General features: G+C 49.8%; 1 protein-coding gene and 1 long non-coding RNA gene across 4 annotated transcripts in view; one reads left to right on the top strand and one right to left on the bottom strand.

The window, feature by feature from the left end:
- The window catches only part of GALNT18 (polypeptide N-acetylgalactosaminyltransferase 18), a 351,823-nt gene that overhangs the window by 255,776 nt on the left and 74,795 nt on the right, over positions 1-21,252 (bottom strand). The gene's annotated exons all lie outside the window — the stretch shown is intronic.
- LOC131487481 (uncharacterized) lies at positions 3,297-8,174 on the top strand. The gene is made up of 3 exons (XR_009249763.1): positions 3,297-3,374; positions 4,042-4,233; positions 8,046-8,174. It is a non-coding gene; the product is annotated as an uncharacterized LOC131487481 (long non-coding RNA).

Here is a 21,252-nt window from a genome sequence, read left to right on the forward strand (position 1 = left end):
GGTGGAACTGTTCGTGGATATGGCGGAAGCAGACAGCAGGGACAGGCTTGGGAACAGCTGATACTTTTGTGTTGAACACATCACATTTGAGCTGTCCTGGAGACAAAACTATGGAAGTGTCCAGTTGGCACTTGAAAGATATGGAAGAAATTCCCAACTGCCTGGAGTTGGAGAAGTGTTTGGGCAAAGTCCTGGAATCAATGTTGGCACTTGCACTGAGACCACAAGGTGTTCACTGAAGGAACAGGATGTTGAAAGAGGGAAAAAAGAGAAGGCTGGCATTCTAGGCAGAGGATCAAGCCTGTATAAAGGCACAAAGCTATGATGTAATCAGAGAAAAGCAAGTAATTGAATGTGGTTGATGGAAGGGAAGACGATATATTGTGGCTTCCCTACATGACATTTTCCCACAATCCGTGGCACTGGTCATAGACCGATAATATCTGTGGGTAAAGGAGTGTTTGTGTGGAAGTGACAGAGTGTTACTTTGTGAATAAATCAGCAAATTCTTAAAAGTAGACTCTTGGGATCCTTGATGTTCCTTTATGAACTCAACTGTTGGTCCATTTCTGGCATTAATGGATACTTCCTTCTCTTATGGTCCTTCTGCTATAAAAGTCAGAATATGTCTAGTTAATCGCAGAAGTAAGAAATGCCGTATCATTCTTCCTTTTAAAAATATAGTGGGGGTGCCTGGGTGGCTCAGTTGGTTAAGCGTCTGACTTTAGCTCAGGTCATGATCTCCCAGTCCGTGAGTTCAAGCCCCGCATCAGGCCCTGTGCTGACAGCTCACAGTCTGGAGCCTGCTTCAGATTCTGTCTCCCTGTCTCTCTGCCCCTCCCCTGCTCATGCTCTGTCTCTCTCACTCTCAAAATGAATAAGTGTCAAAAATTTTTAAAAAAAATAAAAATATAGTGTATTTGTCAGTACAGACTGGGTTAGATTGCAGGAACAAAAACGCCCAAAATATCAGTGGCTTATAGAACAAAGGTGTATTTTTTGCCCATGCTACGCGTCCACCAAGGGTCAACCAGGAGTCCTGCTCCTGTGTTGTCACTGCCATCCTTATACTGGGATCCAGGCTGATGGGGCACCTGTACCACTGATCCTTGTGCCCATGGCACAGAGGAAAAGAGAACAAGGTGAAGCATACACTGGCCCTTAAAGCTTCCACCTGGAAATGACATATGTCACTTCTGCTCACATTTTCTTGGCCAAAGTAAGTTGCACAGCCAAGCCTGGCATCCAGAGGCAGTGGGAAAGTATAACCCTCCCCCAGGCACATATCAGATCTCACTGAACAGCAACACAGTCTATGACATACCACACTCATCTGGCTAGCTTCTTCAAAGTCTCTGATAGTGTTTCACCTAGACTGCAACAATTCTCCTTTTATGTAGACACCTCCTTCAGGAAAGGAAATAATAGAGATTATATTTTCATATATGCATCTCTTTAGACCTTGGCATCAGATTACCAGTGACCTTCACATTCCCAGACAAGAACATCCCAAGTTTATGCCTGTCCTCCCTGCACTGTGGTCTTTCCAAAAGTCGTAATTATCTTGGAGATGCCCCCGACCCTGGACTAAGAATGGAGCCAAGAATCATCCGCTTCTGCTTCTACTCTGGCTTTTGTCTGCATAAAGAAAAAAGAAAACCTGGCACAGACCCTGTATTCACTATCAGAGGCATTTTTAGACCAATGTCACCTATTGGTCTGCTGCTGGGTTGGGGATTTCTTGCTATGACTGCAGATAACTTGTTTGCTTTTCAAGTGTCTAGTCTGATGCAGTCAACTCATCCCGGTACCAAGCAGGAACAATAATTATTATTCCTATGCAGCTCTGCAATTAACCAGCTTTTCCTGAGTGAATGTCCGAAGGAGCTTCATTGAACAGAACTGTAAACAGATGCCACAGAGTCCTGCCTCCACCACCCCAGTTCACCAATGAGAGGAGTCAGGCCAGGAGCAATAGGCTATGAGACATTCAAATGCCTCCAAGATTGATTGATTGATTGATTGATTATTTATTTATTTATTTATAAACGTTAGGTCTAACATTATTTAGAAAACCAAATTTTATTGTCTCCGTTCTGCTTCCTGGAACAGAGCTTTCTAGGTAACAAATTCCTGCCCCTTAATCATACACAACCCCACCAAGCCAGGCATCTGCAATGGCTATTTTCCTGTTTACTGACTGGTAGACATGAATTACTCTCTATTTGCTTTAACTGTAAGTGGTAAGAGCCTGTCAAACTCAGGTACCCTGGCGAAGACAGACAGCAGAGTCCCTGTTGTTACCCCTGCCCAAATCTCTGACCTCTTAAGATACCAGGCAGGCAGGTGGCTGGCTATTTACCAGGCACCTCCTATACGCCAGACATTGTGTGAAGCACTTTGCATGGGTTATCTCATTTAACCCTCAAGGCAACCCCATTGGGAGGTCCTATGATTACCCTATTTTACAGAGGAGAAAAGCGAGATTTAGAAAATGTTAAAGAAAAACTCTAAAGAGTAGGTGGCATATGCACTGAGTCTTAGAGGATAATTAGGAACTAGCCCGAGGTTTAAAGAGAGGAAGGCCACCCAAGCAAACTGAGCAGCACAGAAAAAGACATGAAATGAGGGGGGCACCTGGGTGGCTCAGTTGCTTGGGCATCCAACTTTAGCTCAGGTCATGATCTCACAGTCTGTGGGTTCGAGCCCTGCGTTGGGCTCTGTGCTGACAGCTCAGAGCCTGGAGCCTGCTTCGGATTCTGTGTCTCCCTCTCTCTGTCCCTTCCCCTCTCATGCCTCTGTCTCTCTGTCTCTCTCTCTCTCTCTCAAAAGTAAATGAACGTTAAACAAAAATAAAAAAAATTTAAAAAAAGACATGAAATGAGGAAGAATACTGTGTTTTCAGGGAAGAGTACGAACCAGAATGACTGGAACACAAGGTGCTTGGGTAGAATTGTCTATAAATACAGAGAAGGTTATCCAGGGCCAAATTATGAAAGGACTCAAAGGTTATGCTGAAGAATGCTCAAATGCCTTTACTTTAGGGACTGGTCAAGCAACAGAGGAGGGAATTGGGCTAGTATAAAATGGTAAAGAGTGGTAAGGACTGTGGCAAACTGGAAGCCATACACCTTTCAGATGGAAAGGCATTAAAATTCTTTCTTGTTTTTAAGTGTGAGTTGAATTTGGCCCTTGGGGCATGAGCTTGCAAACTCTACTAGGCAGTAAGAAACTCACAAAGGGATTCATCTGGGAATGACACAGTTGGATCTCTTATCTTGAGGAGCTCCCTCTGACAAGAGTGTGGGTGACAGGCTCTGTGGGGGCAAGACTGAGGACAAAGAAAAGGTGCAGAAGAGCAGCAGGAGATGATGGTAGGTGAGCCCTGGGGGGTGGCAGTAGGTAGAAAAAGGTAAAGGATTCAAGACGGAAATATTAAGGAGGAAGAAACTTGGCAGTACTTGAAGGCAAACAGGATGTGAGGGAGGAAACGCATGGGGCTTTCAAAGATAACCATGTTTCTGGTGCAGCACAGGGGACAAAGACTGGTGATAAACCCAGGGGTTGGGGGAGTGGAAGATAATGAGAGTCATTTCAGACAAGCTGACGGGCAAAGCTTTGATGTCTCTGCCACCAAGAGGCCCACAGGGTTGGTATGGGTCTTGGCTAAGACTCCTTGCTATTTCCATGGCTGGATGGCTGATGGGCCTACCCATACCATGCTCGTCAGTCCCTGCAGGGATAGCTTCTCCTGGATTGTAGGGGCACCCACAGTTCCAGGAGGCCCTAAGACTGCTGCCTGCCCCACTGCTGCACCAGGATACCTACAGGCGGACACATACGCTCGTCAGATACCAGGTGTGATGGTGAATTTTACGTATCAAGTTGATTAGACCATGGTACCCATATATCTGCTCAAACATTATTCTGGGTGTGTCTGTGAGGATGGTTTTGAATGGTAGATGAGCAAGACAGATTGCCCTCCCCATTGTGGGTGGCCGTCATCCAGTGAGTTGAACAAAAAGGCCGACACTCCCACAGGTTACAGGGAACTCCTCCCACTTGACTGTTCTAGCTGGAACATCAGTCTTTCCTGGCTTTGGACTGGAACTGAAACACTGACTCTTCCTGGCCCTCAAGCCTGCTGGGATTTGGACTGGAACTACATCACCAGCTCTCCTGGGTCTCCAGCTTGCTGACTGGATCTGGGGATTTCTTAGCCTCCGGAATCATGTGAGCCAACTCCTTATAAAAAAAATCTTTCTCTCTCTCTCTCTCTCTCTCTCTCTCTCTCTCTCTATATATATATATATATATATATATATATATATATATATATATGTCTATCTCCTGTTGGTTCTGTTTCTCTGGAGAACCCTGACAAATACACCAGGTCAAAAATACACCAGCATAGCTCCATGAACAGACTACTGTGTCTGGTTCTCTGAATGGGTCTGGTTCTCTCACGCACATGGAAAATGTCCTCAGCAGGATAATGTAAAGCAAGGTCAGGAGAGGGAGTTCCCCACAGTGCTGGTGGCTTTTCACAGCAAATTTATTTAAACCTCACAAGAGGCCAAAGAGACAGTCATGAATATCCTTGCTTTACTGGCAAGAAAACAGGCCCACGCTTTGACCTGGGTCACACAGCTAGCCCAGATGAAAATGTAAATCAATCCTCCTGTGTCTCAGTGCCCCCTACTCTGCCTGCCTGGCTAAGTTCCTCCTCTAAGGACAGGAGAAGAGTCATTGGTGCAGAGAGGATGGACTTAATCATACCCTGAAAACTCTGGTGAGTGTAGGCCAGTCCCAACGTCCACAGGTGTTGACCCTTGAGGAGAAGTGAGCAGCTGAGTGTGGGCTCACTGAGGGATGAGATCTGACATGTAGAAGGTTCCTCTAACACAGGCACTACTGAGCCACACCAGCCTGGGATTCCTCCCAGAACTAGCCTCTCTGGAAGGAGCCCAGCCTGCCCTTAGGCTTGGTATCTCTGTCATCCTAGAGGCCCTGGTTCCAAAACGCGTGCCTCCTGTCCCAGAACTGGCTGGGCAACCAGGGCACAGAGTTGTTAGCTTTGCCCCCAGTTTGTGCTGAGCAAATCAATCTAAGTCATCCAGGAAGGGATTTAGCTGTGGGCTAAACTTACGGATGTGGGCGGCAATCTCCTCTAACAGCTTGACCTGTTCTGACTAAACATGATCCGCATGTGTCTGTGTGTGAGAGAGAGTATGTGTGTGTGTGAGAGTACGTGTGTATGTGAGAGGGCATATGTATGAAAGACTGCGTGTGTCTGAGAGACTGTATACAGGTGCGCGTCTGTATATGAGTGTGTATGTATGTGTAAGTGTGAGTGTGTTTGCTATGTGTCTAACCATGTCATGTATCTGTGAGAGCATGTATGTGAGAGAATGTGTATATATGAGAGAGTATGTGTGTGTCTGTGTGAGTGTATGTGAGTGTGTATGCGGGAGAGTGTGTGTTTGAGAGCATGTTTGTGTGTGTCTGTGTGTGAGAGTGTCTTCTATGTGTCTAAATGTGTGTGTGACTGCACATGGGTGTGTGCTTGTGTATGAGCATGTGTGTAACTCTTCTTGGTTTTCACACCCAATATGTATTCTTCTACAGAAACGTTCCTGCACCTTCCAGAACATCTTCTGAGTCCAGCCCTCGGCATTACGGGACTCTTGGGCAGGGCAGCTGGGAAATGGCTCAGGTGTCCAGCTCTACTAAATCCCACTGGCGTGGCTTTTCCTGGAGCCAAGGCCGTCATCACTCTCCAGGCTGGTGGGCCGGGCCTGCACCACCCCTCCTGGCACAGACTCATTCCCATGCACAGGCTTGCAATGCCCCTCAGAGCAAGGCAGGGCAGCCAGAGAGGAGAAGGCTGGAGAGATCAAATTCCAGTCCTAACATGGGCAGGGAGGGGAATTAGCTCCCTGTCATCTTTAACACACACTCCATAACTTAAGGCAAGTTTTAAATGAAGTAGACAAATGCCTTCCCTCCACTGTAAACAGGAAGGCAGTTTTCCTTAGGCTGCTGACAGGGCCTTATCTCCACCTCCTGGAGAGGCCTCAAGGGGTGGGCTGTCTCAGCAATATCTGGGCAATGTGAACTGAACTCACATCCAAACACCACTCTGAGCACACGCACTCAACATGCTAATGGGCAACACAGGCCCATTAGCTTTGCTATCCAGAGTGCCTTTTGCAGTTAACCCTTCTGGAAGCCAACCTGATAAAAAACAGGTGTGCTGCAGGCACCCTACTGAGGAAAAGGAGAGGCAGACGATGGACCAGTTGTGGAGATGTCCCAGGCCACACAGAGCTGGGTTTGAGACAGAGCTGCTGACCACCATTCTGTGCTGCCTACCACCTGCACTAAACTGCCTGTGGGAACCGTTTGCAACCCAGGGCCACGCTGGTCAGCTGTGCAAGCCCATGGAGAGCACGAGAGCTCTTGTCAACCAATACCACAGGTCGAGGGTCCACTGGATGCTGGCTGGAAGCTCAGCCTAGCGCTGCCAGCTCCAAGTTCCCAGCAAAAGCCCCGGTAGGACCAATGATGTGGAAGGGGGCAGAGCCAGGGAGGTGAGGCCAAGTGGCAGAGAGGTTAAGAGCGCTTCTGGGGCCTTGGGAAGTGAGGGCAGGGACAACGCACTCACTGAGGACAGCATCATGATGTCCATATCCACCCCCCAGCTGCACATACTCTGAGAACATGTTTGGGCTTCCTCTCATACGTAGGCCCTTGCCTGAGGCTTCCCACTGTACCTCTCACACCTCCTGAGCACCTGCTAGGGCAGAAAGAGGAAAACAGTACACGGGTATTTGTCTGAAGTATCTATAAACCTATAGTTTTGTCTCAAGTATGTATAAACCTAAAGACCAGGGAGGCTGCAAGCCAATCACAGCTGCTCATGAGTAACTGAGGCAGCACCGTGCATGTGCTTTGAGCAAACCCTGCAGGAAGCCCCACCTAAAGGGCTCTGAGAGTCCTGCTCGGCATCATGACCATGCGGGAGAGGCTCGGAAATCATGCTGGCTGTGCCACCACTGCCCGACCCCCCTCGTCCCGCCCCAGCCCTGAGTGCCCTTGCAGGAAGAAGCTCCCGCCAGCCTGTGCACACCTGCACAGGGGTGTGTGTAAATGCAATCTTAACACTGCTGCCTCCTTTGCTCACCCAAGATTTGCACTCCCTCCCAAGATCCTGCTCTCCACCCTTGTCTGCCAGGCTCTGTGCCCAGGCAGGAGGCCCCTGCCTGTGGCATCATTCAGCCTCCCTTGGTAGAGCTTAGCCAATGGGAGGCATCAGCATGTCAGAGAGTAGAAGGAGAGTGGTCAGATTTCTTCCCCTCCTGAAGTACTTCAGGGCCACCTCTCTGGCGGTGGCTGTGTCCTGTGACTACAGCTCCTACCAGGCAGCATCACTTCCAAGGCCCTGGTCACACTACTTCTCCTCCTGTCCCATCAGCCTTAGGTACGGAAGAGCTTCCTCTCATCATGAGTGTCAACGTGTCACCATGCCCTGCTCGCACTTTAAACTCTGTCCTTACCTCCTCATTAAGGCCTGTGCATGTGAACCACTGGGGTAAGTCCTGCTTTGCATCAGGTCCCTTCTGATAGGTATGAATGTGTGTGTGTCTATATGTATGCATGCACATGGAGGGGGGTACAGGCAGGGTATATACACATCCAGCTGTGTGTGCACATCCTGACATACACACATGACACAGCTTTCCTCTGAACTTCCACGGTTGATGGAAGGAAGCCATCTTTGGGCATCCATGTCTGCATCCCAGAATACTTACTCCCATCCTGACCCCATTTTGAAACGTTTAGTCTAGGTCTCTGCCTGACCCCACAGCTTGATGGTAAATTCCTTGAAGGCAAGGCAAGAAGGGGGTTGTTGGAGAAAGTAGGAAGGAGGAAGGGAGGGGAGAGGAACAGAAAAAAAAAGATGACTATCATTCATTGAGTACCTGAGATGGAACCATTTCTCTATTCTATAAACCATGTAGATAATCAGTCTCATTTTACAGGTGGGAAACCCTGGCTCAGAGGCTTTGGGTAACAATGCCAAAGGCACACAGTTAACGAGCAGTGGAGAGGCACTCAACCACAGGTAAGTCGGGGTCCTGGCCCCTTCCAGTCCACCCTGCTGTTTCTTTGTCTCCCCCACCAGGAGCACACTGATAGCCACATAGTAGGGGCTCAAATGATGCTTGTAAAGTGGAACTGAAGCTGAGAAGGAAATCCAATGACAAGCTTTCATCCAAAGAGAAAGCTCACCAGTCATGAAGAGAGCCAAAGTGCTCAAGGCCTTTGAGCTCAGATCATCCCGAACAACACAACAGGTAGTGTGTGAAGCTGTAACCCTACAGAAAGCATGGAGGGCTTCCCACAGAGCTTCCTGGCTGCGGTCCAAGGCTGGCTCTTGGTCAAAGCCGGGGGTGTCATTAGGTTGCCGGATAAGGGCTTTCTAATGGTTGGACACATAATTGAGAACCAAAGCATCAGGAAGGCTGAATTGCTAACATATCCCTCAGCCTACCCTCTCAGCAAGGCCAGGGCAGGAACCCAACAGCAGATAATCTGCAGTCTGCATCACTGATGGAAACTGAAATGCCAGGTGACTAAGTGGACAGCAACAAGGGTGTTTAATAATTATATTAATAATAATAATAGTAATAACAACAACAACTAGACTCATCTTTTGGAAGGTCATACGGCTCAAAGTCTGGGGTCTGTTCAAGGGCCAAAGCTGGGCCTAGACATACCTGCCCCATCATAGTGACCAGCACATCACCCTTGTCCCCTGTCTACGGGGCTACTCCCCAGACTTTAGGTAATCGACAGGCCCCTGAAAATACTGCAGCCATCTGGCCCTGGAAATTCCTGCCTATCTTGCCAAAGCTAGCAAGAACTCCCGTTGAGCAGTTCCCAGGAATGAGCTCCGCCTTCACAGTGACACTATTAGTGACGTGACGCTACCTGCAGTGTACAGAGTAGAAACTCACATAGCTGGCACGCGATGGCGCGGGATTCAAACCCAGATCTGCCCTGTTGCAAATCCTGCCACCTTCGGCATACCCAATGGCGTCGACGCCCTCCAACGCCGTTCAAATGCCACGGTTCACTATACCCTCCAAGCCGCGCCATGCAGGTCTCCCTGAAGAGCTGCCAGGAGTGAGAGGACGGTCACTCAGAGGCAGACATGTGTCACATCTCCAGATCACCAAAGCCAGGCCTCTGTGGCACTGAGTCAGGCCTCACAGTGGCCACCCTGATCTCTCTACATTGCCTGTTCTCCAAAACAGCTATTTATAAACCTCATTTACACAAAGAGAACAGCACATTCTGGCTTTTTTCCTGCACTTTAAAGAACCAAGTTATGGATGAAGGAAATACGATGGAAATGTTAGCCAATCACGGGTTTGCCCTGGTGCACATCTGTGTATCCATCGTTTCTCCCAGTGCCATTTTAACAGACGCCTCTCCTCTCTGCCTCATTATCTCCTGCTCTCCTCTGTGCTCCTAAACAAAGACAACGTGGGCATACATCCAGGGCTTGCTTACCTCTCACCTGGCAGAGGGAGCAGGAAGGGACAAGTCACCCTCCCTGGCCCCTTAGGAAATGACAGTACAAAGACCTAACATGGATTGAACCCTTAGGAAATGCCAGCACTGTTTACACTGTCTTATCTTACTCTGTCCTCACCATTCTTCATGTTACTACCCCTATCTTACAGATCAGGAAACTGAGGCTTGGAGAGGTCAGGCAGCTTATCCAAGGTCCCACAGCTGAAAAGGGATGAAGCCAAGACTTGAATTATGGCAATGTGAGCCTGGTATCTGGGCCTTTGACTGTGGCCAGTTGGTCCTGGACCTTGACCATAGCTATTCAATACTAAAAAAGTCCAGTGGTGATCCCCATTACCAAGGTGATGGCTCCCAAGGGAAGATGGTGTTCTAAGAGGCAGAGGATGACCATGCATGAGATTTCCCAAGGAGCTCTGCAGGCCAGGCATGGAGGCATGTGAGCCCATGGTAGGTGTCATATAAAAGGGGGGAGGGGGGGGACAGCTACTGAGCAGCCATTTGATCTCACCATTACCTTGAATGATGGCTTTCAAGCACTCAGATATTCATTTAACAAATATTTGTGAAACACTCTAGGTCAGACCCTTTGCTGTGTGCTGCTAATGCAAAGGTAAATATGACACAGTGTTGTCCTCAAGGTGTTTAGCCAGTCAGTGAGACAGACGAGCCAAAGCCACCGACACACCCACTAAGGGGTGGCACTATCCTGGCCCAAGACACGGGCTCTCCATGTCTGCATGACTTGAAAACTTCCATCTTTCCCCAGGCCATCTTCTTTTCCACTAGCATTTCCCTTGTTTTACTTAGCAGGCAAATTTGGAACGTGTGCAATAGAACCTGTGCATTCCTTGCTGGCTTCTTGATGTATTCTTCATGCTGTGTTTACAAATGCAACTGCAGACACAAATTACTCCTGCCACCTGTCCTGTGAGACATGCTGGTGGCCTTTCATTGTTTGATGCTGTTGATGTTCCTTATGCAGCAGTGGTACATAAGGAGTCTGCTCCTGCCTTCTCCAGCATGACAGGAAAAGTGTCCGACGCAGTGGAGACAATGCGGGACGGGGAGCCAGCAGACCTGGTTCGGGCCCTGGCTTTGCCACCGTCTTCTGAGTGACCCAGGCAAGGCTGTTAACTGCTCTGAAATTGAATTTCCTTATCTTTAAACTAAGGAGACTGAACAAGGAGCCCCATTAGGTCCCTACTAAAGTCCCATGGAGCATCTAGAATCCTGTCCAAAAACACACACAGTAATTCATGGGTTGGTCCAAACAAGTTGGCCTTTCAATCTATGTTCTCTCTCCAACCATTCCTGCCTATACTTTTAAGGATCCTGTATAGGGAAAGACTTGAATTATCAAGACTGTGGGCTAGACTGGGCACACGGTAAAGTTCACTGAGCACGAAAGTGCTGAGCATTTATGAGCCCACCAATTTATCCACACAACCTTGTTGAACTTGGTCCAGCAACTCAGTAATAGAGGTACTATTATTATCTCTATTTTACAGAGGAGGACTAGACTGGCTAGCAAAGTTCCCAAGATCACACAGCTCATAGATACCAGGCCAGGCTTCCTAGCCATGTCTGTCTGCTCCAAGGCTCAAGTGTTAAGGCACGTTGCTCTCCTGCTTCCCGAGGAAGGCCAGGCAGGCTCTGGGGTGGCAGAGGTAGGTGACAGGAATGAGAATGGGGCTCCCCTTCCCTTTCTTTCATCATCACTGGACATTGCTGTTCTTGCTCCTGCTAATGTCTCCCTTCGTTACATCAGGTCCCACCTTTGTGGCTCTTCAGCTGAGGAAACCAGCCAAGACCTTAGGTAACTCCATGTCTTGGAAATGAAAACTGAGACAAAGAAAAAAGGCCCCTGGTGCCCGCATGCCACTTCGCTAGATCACAGGTAGGGTGACTCTCCAAAGAGAAGGCCTCACAGAGTGCACTAATGGGATTTAGCGAAATGATGTTCAGCTTCCTATGTGGTGGTCACAGATATGGCTTCTCCCACCGTTACTATGGCATATGTGTCCCTTCTTTGGAAAAACAATGACTGGAAATCACACTGGTGCTTCAAGGCAGAATTGTGTGTCAGGAAAGAACAAGGCTTGGCCAAAGCCAGTCAGCACCATTATCTAGTTTCTTATTTGATTTTCTCAACGGTATGCAATGCTCATGCCCCCTGGATTTGTTTGGGCTGTCTCACGCAGTTACATTTTACTCTCTATAAAGAAGGCTCACTATGAATCAGGCATTATTGTAAGTGCTTTATCAGTTTTAACTCAGCCAATCCTCAAAACAGCACTATGGGATAGGTGCTGTTAGCCCTCTTCCAAAGATGAGAAAATAAAGCACAGAGAAGTTATATCACTTGCCCAAGGTCACACGCTAACAAGAGGGAAGACCTGACTCAAACCCAGGCAGTCTATTGCCACTGTCTGTATTTTTAATCACTGTGCTACCCAGAGTATGTTTGCTAGGAATCCATTCAAGATACAAATAAAAACAAATACATTGTATCTTTGTAACACTTCTAAGATGGATTCCCAAGTCAGAAAAAAAAAAAAAAAACCCTTTAACCGTGTTTCTTAGGAGAGAGCTTAGAAAATGTGGTCTCCAGGAGACAGGTGATTTTGTAGGTCTGCATGGTGTCTAGACAGGCGGCCAAGGAGAAAGGATCTGTCCGTATGTCTCCAGGGCTGCCCAAGGAAAGGGAGCCCGCCGTGAGATGATAGCTCCCTGTGATTAGACAGAAATAGCCCAGCCATGGAGGAGAGCCAGCCACCAGGCTGGCCAGGGCTGGAAGAAACAGCTTATAAAAACAGTGCTGCCCAAAACTAGTTCTTGGACTTCCTGTAATAGAACCATCTTGGGATTTTATCAAAAATACAGATTCAGGACCTCACTCCAGACCCATGAATAGAAATCTCCAGAGGGAGAGGAGGGAATGAGATAGTAGTATAACCTTAAAACCACCTGAATCTTTCACAAGCTCCCTGAGTGTTCCGATGACAGGAAGTTTGGAGTCCTCTGCCATAAAACCTGATGGCTCTATTTGCCATAAGTCTCTGAGCACTGTGCATCCTCAGGAAATACGATGCAGTCACTGGAATGACTTACTGCCCAGCCCCAGCCCCGTGACTGAGTTTAATCTGATACTAACATGCTATAATAACAAGAATGAGAGCTACTGATTATTGAGCATCTCCTATGGGCCAGACACTGTGCTGAGTGCTTTAACCTTATTTATGCTCATCCTCATCACAGTCCATGCTTTACTTAGGATCAACCTCATTTTACTGATGGTGAAATTAAGGCTTGGGGAGTCTGGGTGACTACCTCAAGGCTACAGAAAAAGCAAGAGGCGGAGACAGAATTCAGACCCAGTCTGTCACCTTGATCACTCTGAGCCCAAGGTCAGTGCTACAAACAGTCCACCCGCTGCCATCGTCCTTCAGGCCACAGCTGGGGCTGGGAAGGCCCCTCAGTAAGGAAAACAGCATCATTTGCACAGCACCCGCTGGACCATAGCTGCTCTTCTGCTTGCACAGCCATTTCGGCGGATCCCCCGGGGGCACCGCTCCCCCTGTTCTGACACCAGCCAATGTGCTAGGTTGACACCAGCAGCATTTGGCCTGAGCCTGTACAGTGGGAGAAACAGGGGCATCCCAGTATCAGCAACTGAGGTGAAAACCTGGTTGCTGGGAACAACGACCCGGGGGCTCCTCTCAGGAGCTCATACAGCTCCCCTTCTGCAGATGGAAGGAACGGTGTCCATCCAGCTGACCTGAGGGCGAGTCCTTGCTTCGGAGATGTATGCATTCGGCAGGCCGCTCACCCTGAGAGTGAATCTACCAATGGTGATATGAACGAGGGCCTCACTGGGCCTCTGGATGGCTTAAAGGAAACACTATCTGGAAAGCACCTGGTCCTGGCCACGCACATTGTAAGTGCCCAGATCTCACCTCTTTACTCCTGCCATCGTCTTCTTTAATTTCTTGGGTATCGTCCCCAGCTGGACAACACTGCCAGTCTTCCTACTCAGGCCTCCAGTAAACACGGGGTGCTCTTTTGCCGGCAGGGGTACCCCCATCCCCCACTCTCCCACTGTTGGAGCTCCAGGGGGCCCTAGGCTCCCCTATTTACTCAGCTCCAGGATGCAGGCTTCCCAAGAGAAGAGCCTTAACTGTCCTGTTCTCTGTTACCTCCTCGGGCTAGCAGCATGCCTGGCAGGGAGCGGGCACTCAGTACTCGCCAAATGAATAATTCAGTCACTGGACAAATGGGAACTGAGCCCTTGCTCTATGCAGGGCCCAGTGCTGTGGATGAACCCATCCGGAGCATGTGGTTCTGCCCTCGGATCTGACAGTGAGTCTCCCTCTCAAGGGCTCCTCTTGCCCTCAAGTGTGGCTAAGTCAGCAGGGGAGCCCCACACTCCTGGCATCCCTGCTCCTGCACTCATTTTTGTCCTGGGACAAGCCTCCTAGAGAGAGATATCAGACCACCCCCTTCTTCTGGAACTTTCCATGTAATCCTAAAGCCAGAGTGAAGCCCAGACGCCTCTCCTGAGCAGCAAACAGGTAGCCAACCCTCGGCCTGGCTGCCACTCCAAAGAAATGTCCTGACACACTGTCACTGCTCACAGCCTCCTGCAGAAAAATCCACAGGCAAGAGAACCTTACAGCCTCCCCTGAGAAGGGCCCCCGGAGGACCCAGCCTCAAAAGTGAAAACACCAACCAGCCAAGACACCGGATTGCTGGAAACACAGAAGGAAGCTGGCCCCAGGGGAGGCTTCAGAAAGTTCCAGACCTCCCTGCCCCCACCAATGGACTAATGGATCCATCTCAATTACTTAAGTTTATTTACTGATCGTTATAGACTTCGCCCGAAGGCTAGAAGAAAAGCTATGTCTGGGTCTTAGGAAACAAAACAAAGCAAAACAAAACCTTAGCACCAAAGCGTTAGAAGGGGCTGCCAAAAGAAGATTGATCAGAAATAATCTCTTAGACTCTAAAGGATGTCAACGGCGGATCAGAAGTTGCTGTGCGCAAATGTGATGCATGGCTTTGACAACGGCACCTGGCAGAGGTGAAGGGCAACTGCATTCCAGTACCAACCACGGGAGGGAGAGTGGAAAAGGGCCCGGGGGCCAGGGATCCAAAGGCCAGCGTGTCACCTGCAGTTCCGCCCCTCCCCAACTAGGCAACCTTGGACAAGGGGCTTAACCCTTCTGGGTCTGTTTCCTTCTCTGAAAACTGAAGGGATGGGATCAGATCATCCTAAACATATTTTTGGTTCTAAAAACTCTTTTGCACCTCCATGTCAATATTTCAGAGACAGAGATAGTTCTGGCTCCTTAGCATGCTTTCTTCTCCACGGCTAAGGCAGTGTCCCCATAACCTTGGCGAAGGGCCCTAGAAGGTGCAGGATAATTGTTTCTCTGCCTTGTTGCTATGGAAACTTGCAACTCCTGCATCGCCAGTGCTAGGACAATGGCGTGCCTAGAGCTCCTGGGGGGTTTGAGTTTGTTTTGTCCACATGCAGCGTATGAATGCCGAAGCGCTCGCAAAGCGGAAGGCAATGGCTTGCTGATATGAGTCACTGCTACTTCCCCTTTAATCGCAAAGCTTCGTTAGAAAGCTTGGGATTGTGGCGAGCGATCACATTAGCCATTCTGAGACTCCACTGAGGGGCTCCCACGATAAGAGCATCCCTTGGTCCTGATCTTGCCTTCTGTGGGCTTCTGCTGGCTGGCTCGGCGACTGCACCGTGACGCTTTATGACTTTCTTGCCACTTCTGATGTTGCCCTTCCCAGGATGCCCTCAGCAAGTACTGAACGACAGCATAGCACCTGTTTGTGACTCTATCTTGCAAACACATTAACTCAGCAGAAACATGTGTCAGAAACCAGGTCTTTGAGGGCCTGAACACGTGTAATTGGCAAAAAGGTCGATGGTGGTGGTGCTGTCTACTTAGACTTTGAGTTGTCAGAGGGGGAGAGTGGGTTTGGAAATCTTCCCAGTCCATATTAACCCCAGAAAACACATCAGATTGGCTAAAAGATCGGTGCCGTCTTTCGATTCTCTTTTCAACAGTGGTAGGCGCTTCATAAAACTGAAATGTGACCACTTAAGAGTCACTACCTTGCTTCTGACAAAACAGGGACAAACAACAGGCCTCCTTGCTTGTCCCACATCCAGTCCTAAGACCACAGCCTCCCCCTCCCCCCGGCTGAGATTAACGGGGGACACCATGACTGCTGAGGTTTCTCACCGTCACACCCCACACCGACAAGCTCTTCTTCTCGCCAAGCAGGGGCCGCTGCCCACACTTCCATGCACACCCATCACCAGCTCCTCCATTGCTCCCACACATGTGGGCACCACATCTTCTCTGAACCCCACCTCCACTGCCTCCCTCACTTAGAGAGTGAGCTCTGCCCAAACAGTGACCGGCTACCGTGTTTCCAGGGTCAGCCTTGCGGATCTGTGACAGGTGTGGGTCCCAGCTGCAGAGCCCGCTGCAGGGGTCTGAGGGAAAATGGGATCTGTGACCGAGACGTGCACTGTCGCAGCTTTACCGCTCACAGCAGGAATGGTCCAATTGGACCTCCTTGCCGCCCGCCCCCCCCCCATCCTGTGCCCACTACCCTAGCTGGCTGAAGTGACAGGGGTGTGGTGCGGGATAAAGGGGGCTCGGTGGGGACTCTGGACACCCCCCTGCAGTCATGCCTTTAGTTTCAGGTCAGGATGTCCGTTCTCTGCTGCTATCTTACTATGTTCGGGCTGCTAACATAACAAAATACTACAGACTGGGAGGTTTATAAACAACAGAAATGTATTTCTTACAGTTATGGAGGCAGGAAGTCCAGGACTGAGATGCCAGCATGGTGGTGCTCTGGTCAGGGCTCTACTTCATAGCCAGCACCTCTTTCTGTGTCACACAAGGTGGAAGAGGCTAGGGAGCTCTCTGGGGCCTCTTTCATGAGGGCTCCACCCCACGACCTAATCACCTCCCAAAGCCCCATCTACTGATACCATCATCTAGGGTGTTAGGATTTCAACACATGAATTTGGGGGGCATTCAAACATTCAGACTCCAGCAGCTACCTTGTCCCCACTGTCCCACACCGAAGGCCCATCTCTGCACAGGGTGGTCACTCATAAGTGTTGCTGAAGCCTTTCCCACCCTGGGGGAACTGATTGCAGCAGGCCAGGGCCAGAGGTGTGGGAAACAACGCAGTGCAGTGCAGCATGGGGAAAGGGGTGGCTTCAGCATTCGGCACACAAGGGTCCAAGCCTCATCTCCTCACCACGTGCCCATTGACCTGGCACAAATCCCATCCCTCCCTAGGGCCCTGTTTATCTGTAAAGTGAGGGTCTCGAGTTAGATCATGGATTCTTCCATCCTGTGGCTTGAAGATGTGACCCGGGTCTTGAGTGTGTCTCAGTGGGGCAAGTACAGCACTGTCCCCATTTTTTTCCCCTGGTGCTCCAGGCTCTGACAGCTTCTGGAAACACCTGTTCTTCCTGAGACAGGAAAAGCCTTTTCTAAATCATTTTCCCTCTCTCCAGGTCCAAGCCAAGAAGCTTGGAACACTAAAACGCCAGCCTAGTCTTCTGTCACGATTGTCTACAAACCTCATAAAAATTTGCTGCCTTGGACCCAGGAATGGGGAGTACAATTCTTTCTTGTCAGCCTGGAGGGTGCTCAGGCTTCAGGACCGCACCCCCTCCCCCGCCAAAGGCAAGAAGCAGATAGCAAAGGGGCCAACCAGGACACCAAGACCCCCACAGATGTGGGAGGCCCACTCTCCTCTGATCAGGAGGGTCTAAATTAGGCCTGGCTCACAACTGTCAGCCTCCGTGAAACCAGGGCACATGGTGGAAACTGAGGGAATCCAACCTTCAGTACATGCAGGGAGGGGGCCAATGTGATCTGTGAGCAAGGAGTGCTGGGTCCTGCTGATTTATTTTTAGAGGCACACCTTCCCTTGTTATTAATAACAAAACACTTGGATACCTAAGATCTTATTCTATGTCAAGCATGACACTAAGGGCTTTGGCTTCATTAAGTCATATCATCATTTATTCATTCAACCAAAACTTCAGTGAGCCCTTCGCATGTGCCAGAAGCTGTGCTCGGCACTGAGGCACAGTGTGAAGCCAAAGGGCCATGGTTCCTGCCCTCAGGAAGCAAACAGTCTAGGATTATGCTTCTCAAACTTAGGCATGCATTCAAGGAGACTTCTCTGGTATGTTAACTCTGGGCCACATCCCCAAATAGTAATCTTAGCTTTTCTCAAGTACCTCATCCTTAATTCACAGTTTGTGAAACACTGGTCTGGTGCTATGGGAGAAGTCCATTACTATGCTCATGTTACAGATGAAGAAACTGAGGCAGAGAGGCTGAATAACTTGCACGGAACACACAGCCCATAAGGGGCAAAGCTGACATAGGAACCCTGCTCTATTTCAGAGCCAGTGTTCTTAATTATTATGCTATCTATCCTGTCTTCCCAAACCTTACCCAAAGAATTATAATTGTATTTACAGAGTAGCAAATCATTTCATTGTGTGTAATCTTTATAACAACCTAACCTCATGGGGTGGGAGTACTATCATTCCCATTTTGTAGATATAAAACTGAGGCTCAGAGGGTGAAGCAGCTTGTTCAAGGTCACATGACCAGCCGGCCCCAGAGCTAAGACTCAAAGTCAGGTCTGTGCCACTGCAAGGCTTAACACATTCTACTTCTTCGGAAAATCCTTTTATAAAGGTGAAGAGGAATCAGATGGAAAGGCAACAACTAAAACCAGCTGTGGACAAAAGGGAAGGACAAAAATGCAAATACTCGGCTAGCAGGTCAGGACCCAGGGGAGAGGGGCTCCTTCCTCCACGGCGTCTGGGGGTACTGACAGGCACCGAACTCCTGAATCACCTGTGCCCCACAGAGCATAACCCACGGACTGGGAATTGCCAACCTGTGTGTATTTGCACTGCCATGTGGCTCTGTGCTTACCGCCGTACGTGTAGCGTGTGCACAGACCACAAGCGGACATTCACGTGCACGCAGGACCCATGCCACACTCCTTACAATCCCAGCTCCTCGGGAACGCCCTTTTGAAAAAGTCACCTCGTGGCAGGTGGTCCTCCACTGCCCCAACTGGCAGTCACCACCAGATTAAACAGCCTCTGCTGAAAAGTCTTTTCCAGTCAAAAGAGGTTTTAGCAGCTAGAGTGCATGTGTAAAGGTCAGTTCCCCACCCGGGGGATGGCCAAGCCAGGGGAAGGGACAGGAGGCCAGGGAGGGCTGCCTGGGGGATGACATTTGAAATTAGGCATCTCTCTAAGCTGCCTGCAGAGCTGCAGGGCCCAAGAGAAGGCCTGGATCCCAGGGAACTCCGACTTTTTGCCTTTACATGACAAGCCCGTCTATGTAAAGCATCAACTAATCTGCAAGAAAAGGAGGATGAACATCACAGCACCCCAGGAAGGCACAGACCTAACTTCTCCAGGAGCCAAGACATCCTGGGGAAGATCCCAGCTTCTGGGGTTCCCTCTCCCCAGCTTCGCTGCCAGACTGCTAGTGTGGACTCCCTTTCCAGGTGTCTTTGACTCACACTGAGCCCTGACATCCCTGAGAGCTCAAAGGGAGCCTGCTGCCTGGCTATCCCTGGACCACAGCATATTTGAAAGATGGGGTGCACAGGCGGGGTGCCCCAAGTGACAGAGTCCTTAACCAGACTTCTGTCAGGCTACTCCAAATCCTCCTTCCAACTACACCTCAACTTTCGGGCTTCTACATTCATCTCGGCATTGTCCACTTTTAGCAAGAATCCTGCTAAATCAGTTTAGCCAGATTTTCCCCGCAACTCAATATCTGATCGGGTTCCTCATCGCCCGTCGTCCCCCATGTGAGTCTGGTCACGCTGGCACGCCTTCAGCAAGAATCCTGGCAGGTCGATTTAGCCAGAATCCCCTTACCCCTGATGCTTCCTCAGTGACTTCCCATCCACTGACCCCACCCTGCTCCTTGGCTATAAATCCCCACCTGTCTTATATTGGAATTGAGGCTGGTTCTACAGAGAGGTCTCTTTTCCCCTATCACCACCATCCTGAATCAAATCTGCTTTTCCTACTTTAACTTCTGTCCAGCTCCGGGGTTTTGTGTGTGTGTATACACAGCCACACCCAGCCCCCTCCCCCAGGCCCTGTGGCACTATCTCTTGCCCGAACCTCTAACAAGGATCTCCTGGCCTCCATCATCACAGCACCTGCACCTTCTCTGTAGCTGTTCAACAGAAAGCAAGTCCTGCCACCATGATGCTTTAAAAGGGAAGATGTCTCCTACCACCCACTGGATAAACCCCAAACCCTGACTTGGCCCTTCACAACCCAGGACCAGCCCACCTGCCTGACATTCCCTACTGCCCAACCTCCCCCAGTACCCTGACCTCTAGCCATATAAACACATCTGTGTCCCAAAGAGCCCAGTAGATTCCCTGCAGGTTCCTGATTTCTTCCTGGGCCTTCATCCCTCCAGCTTATAAATTCCTGGAGGGCCTGGCACAGAGCAAGCACTGAAACTTCAGATCAGATAGGTGGTGAGTGGCTGGCTGGCTGGCTGGCTGGCTGGATTCGAGAAGTCCTTTTTTGGCTCCTGTCATCTTCATCTGATGTCTCCCTGGGAGGCAAACAGCCTGACCAGACATTTTCAAACACACTAGTAGCTTGGTCTCCACTTTTAAACTGAATAATGTGAAAGATGAGGATAATAGTACCTCCACTGTAGTGCTTTTGTGAGGCTTCAATGAGAAAATGTATATAGCAAGTAGTGAGCCCTGTCCTGACACATAGCAGGTGCACAACAAACTACAGCCGCTGCTCTTGGAACAAAGTGCTGTATGGAGCCTCCTGCCTTCCCATGGGCAGGGCCGAGGTCTTCCAGCCTCTCCCAGTTCTGGGGAAGATGGATCTTTCCTGGAGGCTGGAGTGAAGGGTGGGGGCAGCCACAGAGGAGCCCGTGGCCTACTTTGCACAATTTTAGGCTCAGGCAAGGCCCCAGACGGTAAGTGACGTAAAGAGCACTCGAAGCCGGCTGCAGATAATGAGGCCCCGGGGGACAGGGTACTCAGGGTGGCGCTCCCCAGCAGCCTCTGGCGGTGCCCACAGCTCAGGCCTCTGCGAAGTTGCCAGGCATTCCTCCCCCTCCACAAACAAAGGGAGGCAATCCCTGTCACCCCGGGCTTCAGGGAAGCTTCTCTCCAGCACCCATTTGTGAAGTCAGGAAGAGTTAAGACAAAGCTGCTCTACAGAACACAAAAGCCTGCCTGTGCAAGCCAGCCCTCGAACCCCTGCTACCAGGATTACTCAGGTCCTCACAGGTCTGCCAGCATCCATACACAGGCTTCTAGCTCAAATTCCTTCCATGCTGCAACCAGGGTGGGCAGTACTGATACAGGTCTCATTCAGTCCTTCCCTAGCCTACAGTCCACTCATTGGAGGCTCCCTATTGCCCTCCAGAGAAACTCCAAACTCTTTGGGGCGGCATTCAAGGCCTTTCCCAGCCCTTCCAGCCTCTGATCCTGCCCCACATACTCCATCTGCCATTCCTGGGATACACCAGGTTCGCTCACACTTGCAGGCATCTG

Source organism: Neofelis nebulosa, chromosome 10, assembly GCF_028018385.1.
Source record: "Neofelis nebulosa isolate mNeoNeb1 chromosome 10, mNeoNeb1.pri, whole genome shotgun sequence".
Classification (NCBI taxonomy): domain Eukaryota; kingdom Metazoa; phylum Chordata; class Mammalia; order Carnivora; family Felidae; genus Neofelis; species Neofelis nebulosa.